The sequence below is a fragment of the Triticum aestivum genome, chromosome 5D (assembly GCF_018294505.1).
Source record: "Triticum aestivum cultivar Chinese Spring chromosome 5D, IWGSC CS RefSeq v2.1, whole genome shotgun sequence".
Classification (NCBI taxonomy): domain Eukaryota; kingdom Viridiplantae; phylum Streptophyta; class Magnoliopsida; order Poales; family Poaceae; genus Triticum; species Triticum aestivum.
In genome coordinates, this window is record NC_057808.1 from 548,079,802 (window position 1) to 548,085,804 (window position 6,003).

Below are 6,003 nucleotides of genomic sequence, written 5' to 3' on the forward strand. Positions count from 1 at the left end.
AAAAAAACAAAAGAAAATGATGGAAATGTCAAAAAAATAAAATTAAATAAGTTTCTCATGTGATATGTGGTCTAGTTGTTGGGAAAATTAACAAATATGAATTTCGACTTTATTTGCAAAATCTCTCTGGAATTTCTTAAAATGGGCATAACTTTTGCATACGAACTCGGATGAAAAAGTTTTTTATATGAAAAATCATCTACTGTGGGAACCCCGTTAAACATTTTCAAAATCCTCAAAAACCTAACAGAAAAAAGATACGGGGCTTTTAAGATCTGAAGAGGCAAAAAAATTCAAGAAATTTCAAATTGTGGTCAAACAATGGTCAAACTAATTATTCTAGAATATTAGTGTTACTAAATAATTATTTCAGTTTTTTTTCGAATTTTGGTCAAATCTGGTCAAACTGTGGTCAAACAGTGGTCAAACTAATTATTCCAGAAATATTAGTGTTACTAAATAATTATTGTTTTTTAAAACAATAGTTTCAAACTCAAACAGTGAAATGTGTCACTTCATGCTCAAGCTAAATTCCTGAGGGTTAATAGAATTGACATCTTACTATTGTCAGGAAAACAACAAGTGCAGACTTGGAAACGAGGGAGAATAGAACCCGGAAGTTAAGCGTGCTCAGGCTGGAGTAGTGAGAGGATGGGTGACCGTCCGGGAAGTTAGATGATTTGGAATGATGAGGGGTGATTAGAGATTAGAGGATAAATTGAGCAGTGATGAGGGGTGGTGATTAGAGATTAGAGGTTAAAATAATTCAGAAATTTGAAAATCAAAAAAAAAATATCATAAAATTTCCTTTAGTCCCGGTTGGTAACACCAACCGGGACTAAAGGTGGAGCTCCAGGCTGCGTCCACGTGGACGGCCTTTAGTCCCGGTTCATGTAAGAACCGGGACTAAAGGGGGGAGGCATTAGTAACGACCCTTTAGTCCCGGTTCAAGAACCGGGACTAAAGGCCCTTACCAACCGGGACAAAAGCCCCCTTTTCTACTAGTGATTATCTATGAACAATATTTGAATCTTCTCTGAATTCTTTTATGCATGATTTGTTATCTTTGCAAGTCTCTTTGAATTATCAGTTTGGTTTGGCCTACTAGATTGATCTTTCTTGCAATGGGACAAGTGCTTAGCTTTGGGTTCAATCATGCGGTGCTCGATCCCAGTTTCAGTAGGGGAAACGACATGTATTGTATTGTTGCCATCGAGGATAAAAAGATGGGGTTTATATCATATTGCTTGACTTTATCCCTCTACATCATGTCATCTTACCTAATGCGTTACTCTGTTCTTATGAACTTAATACTCTAGATGCATGCTGGATAGCGGTCGATGTGTGGAGTAATAGTAGTAGATGCAGGCAGGAGTCGGTCTACTTGTTGCGGACGTGATGCCTATATACATGATCATGCCTAGATATTCTCATAATTATGCACTTTTCTATCAATTGCTCGACAGTAATTTGTTCACCCACCGAAATACTTATGCTATCTTGAGAGAAGCCACTAGTGAAACCTATGGCCCCCGGGTCTATCTTCCATCATATTAATCTTCCGTCAACTAGCTACTTCTGTCGCCGTTTACTTTGCAATCTTTACTTTCAATCTTTATCATAAAAATACCAAAAATATTATCTTATCATCTCTATCAGATCTCACTTTTGCAAGTGGCCTTGAAGGGATTGACAACCCCTTTATCGCGTTGGTTGCAAGGTTCTTATTTGGTTGTGTAGGTACGAGGGACTTGCGGTTGGCCTCCTACTGGATTGATACCTTGGTTCTCAAAAACTGAGGGAAATACTTACGCTACTTTGCTGCATCACCCTTTCCTCTTCAAGGGAAAACCAACGCATGCTCAAGAGGTAGCACCTAGTGTCAAAGTATTGAAGAAATCCATGGCTTCATCATTAGCCGGAAGTAACCGGGGCATGATGGTACGAAGTTGTGCAAAGTTATTTTGGAACGGAGGCCCGGATAGCATAATTCGCCTTTTTGTATGAATTTCAGCAACGGCCTTCCAAATAGCGATATTCGGAAGGCTCTTGATGAACTTTGTACCAAAAAGCGAATTATCCTATCTGGGACTCCGTTCCAAAATAACTTTGGAGAGCTTCGTACCATCATGCGCCTGTTACTTTCGCCTAATGACGAAGACATGGTTACTCTATACAAACGTGACATGAGGGGGTCGAGGGTCAGGAACTAGGGTAGAGGGTCATGGATCGCCGAGCGGTCGAGGGTCGAGAGGTCGTCCAGGGGTCGACGGTTGCCGAGCGGTCGAGGGCCATTTTGTTAAATCCCTTATCGGTCCAGACGTCGGAAAAACATGAGAGAGGTGGTCTGGCCCAAACCCTAGAAGCGCTACCGAGGCCACCCAAATTTACCAAGTTAAAAGAGCGTTGTCGTCGAGGCCACCCCGAACCCTAGAAGTGTTGCCAAGGCCACCCCAAACCCTAGAGAAGCGTCGAGGCCACTAATATGATTCCTTGTTGTGATTAGCTAGCTAGGTCTACGTTTGCCACTAATATATCCATCTGTCATGTTTTGTATAATAATTGCCATGTTGTAATATTTGCAGAAACTATGGAGCACGGCCGAGACGAGGAAGCAGAACAGGTGTTGGGGGACATAATCGCAGCCGGAGGTGATGTCTTGTCGTATCTCAACGACACCGATGGTCTAGAAGGAGAGGGTGAAGCAGAGTACGGTGATCGAACAATGGAGGAGGAAGGACATGATTATGATGGCTCCAATGACCGAATGCCGGTGGAAGAAGGAGACCGTGATGACGGCTCCTGTGACCGAACGGAGTCCGGCCAGGTATATATATTAATTAAGCCTTTGCTGACTATAGCTAATTGATGCATTAATTGTTTTGGTATGTACACATATTAACTCTCTTCTTTCTTCTTTTCTAGCCCTCCGGATCGAGCAAAACTTCGGTAATGAGACGAGGCCCCAAGAAAAGGTTGCGCCAGGATGAAAAGTTCACGATCACAGCAATCGCGCGCGATGGCCAACCGACTAAACCCATCCGGACCAAGGAAGCATTTTCTTCTCAGCGCGGGGTTCTTGTTAGGGACATGATCCCGATCAGCATCCACCAATGGTATAAGCCTAAGAACGAAGACCCTGAGGTGTCTTATGTCAACGATAGGCAGAAAGATGATCTTTGGACCGGGCTGAAGGCAAATTTCACCCTACCGCCGGAGGAGGATCCGGAGAAGCCAGCTATAGAGCCATTGGTCAAGTCTCATTCTTTTAAGAAGATGGCAGAAATATTCAGGAGGTGGAAGACTGAGTTGAAAACAAAGTTTTTCGACAAAGAAAAGACTCTAGAATTCACCGGCCGATTTGAGAAGATAAGAGATCACTGGGACGCATTTGTGGCCCACAAGACATCGGAGAAGAGTAAGAAGATGTCAGCGACAAACAAGATAAATGCTGTGAAGAAGGAGCATCACCATCGCACGGGGTCAAGTGGCTACCTCAAAGCCCAGCCGTTGTGGGACAAGGCTGAGAATGACCTGCTTGATAAAGGGGTCGAACCAGAGACATTGCACTGGCCAGACCGTTCAAGGACTTGGTTCTTCGGTGTTGGAGGAACGTTGGACCCTGAAACAGGGAAGTGCGTTTGGATGAACGAGCAACTGCGAATACCCGTCACAAAGCTTCAGGAGTATATCGCCGTAGCACAGCAAGGGACGTTCGTTCCCGACAGAGAGAACGGCGAGCTCATAATGGCCCTCGGGAATCCTGAGCACCCTGGACAGACATGAGGCATGCTAGGCTCCGTTCCGTGGAAGGCTGGGTTTCCGGACGCAGGCGGTTACAAAGGCCAGGAGAGGAGGAGGAAAGTGGAGCAGACCCAACTGCAGGCGCTGCACGCAAGGGTAAAAGCGCTAGAGGAACGAGAAGCAGTTCACAGCAAGCGACCTGCCGAAGCTACCCCGCCATCTCAGCGGAGAAGCAGCGTGGCTTCCCCCAAGCTGCTTCAGGAGCTTGTCTTCACGGCTCCTGCTAGCTACCCCGTGGATGCTATCACGGAGTCTCAACATTGCCACCTTATGACGCAATGGCAGAACTTCAAAGTCAAGGCGTCTGTCGGCTCTATTGCACCTCCTGAACCCAGCGCAACTTTTCACTGCCGGCCGATTCCAGAAGGATATGCTAGGGTGATGGTGGATGAAATAATGGAGGGATTTGAGGAGCTCGAGCTTGACCACCCTACCGGTGAAGGGGAGACTCGGCTGGGTTCTGCTCTGATGACTCCATGCCTATGGCGGAAGGAGTTCATCAACCTTCCTAACTGGACGCCTCCGCCTCCTCCTCCTCCTCTAGTGAGTGAGGGCACTCCGCCTCCTCCTCCGCCTCCTCCTCTGGCGAGTGATCAGGGCACTCCGCCTCCTTCTCCGACACGTGGCGGCACTCCGCCTCCTTCTCCGCCTACGCCGGCGCGTTCGAGCAGCCCGCCTCCTCCTCCGCCTCGTCAGGAAGGGCGGGAGAGAGAGCTGCTGCCGCTCCGGCTGCTCCGGCGCGTCATAGTCCTTCTCCTCTGCCTCATAAGCAAGGAAAGAAGATAGCCGCAGCCCTCCGTCTACTCCGGCGTCTAGCAGTACAGCCAGAGCCGGGAGGCAATATAGATTCGGTCCATCTCTCAAGCCTGTAGAGAAGTTACCATACGAGAGGACCATGGAGGAAAACATGCCAATCGTTGAACCCTATGTGAAGGACTTCTTTGAAACGCAAAGAGCTAAGAAACATCCACCTCCGGAGGAGAAGATAGATCCGGTGAAAGCAAAGCGCACTATCGATGCCCTGAAGAAACCACCACCATCTCCACCGAGAAACAACTATGAGCGCATTATTTAAAGGTCATATATCAAAGCGGAGCGGCAGGGAAGTACTATGAGTGATCAAAGGTTAGCAGAACAACGAGCTAAGAAAAAAATTGCCCAGCTCGGCGAACAAGTGAACCAATTGTGCCCCCCGCTCAAGGTGTCTAGCGATATCGTCGCTAATCAGCCGGAGATTTTGCCCGGTACCAATCTTGGAGATTACCTGCCCGACGATGCACATTATGATATAATGGAGGTCGACGAACACAAAAACCATTACGGGAAGTCTCTCGTCAAAGATGGAACTCCTCTAACAACGATGATGCGAAGATTCCATGATTGGTACATGAAAACCTGCATAGAGTCTGGGGGGAAGGATACTTTGACGCTGAGAGTTAAAGAGGAGCACGACCTCATTGAAATTGAACTGTTGACTGTTCCATTTGAGGAGTTCTTCCAATTTTTCAATCAAAAGGCCCTCGATAAATTAACGGTCACTTGCTACTGTCTGTAAGTACTACTTCTGTCATTAAGTCTCTATATGTAGCTCAGCTCTTTCATTGCATGTGTATATAATTATCCTCACTATATTATGCAGATTCAAGATTGTCCAATGCAGAAAAGCAAAAATCTATGATATTGGGTTCATTAACACAAATCTCATAGATGAATTTACGGTTAAATTTCATGCCAAAGACACCGAAGCCAACTTGCTCAAATCGTTGCTAATAAATCAAAACAAAGATGAAATACTCTTTCCTTACAACTTCAAGTGAGTGTTACTGTCTTGTGCATATTCGGTTTCCCTTATTACTCGAGGTTATAGTAATGTAATTGACGAGTTATGCATGCGTGCGCAGGTTCCACTATATTCTCCTAGAGATTAAGCTTGAGCAGGGACTAGTAACCGTCTTAGACTCGAGACGAAAATCTCCCGAGTACTACGCGGACATGACTAAAATGCTCAAGAAGTAAGTTCAATCGATCATTATCGCACCATATCGGCAACTTTATTCATTTTCTGATATCAAGTAATTATTTTCTTTGTCTCGCAGGATTTGGAAAGTATTCACCGCACAAGTTCCGGGACTGCCCGGGGAGCTGCGATGGACATACCCGAAAGTAAGTAGTACTAGCTAGCTAGTTCCGCGCATCTCG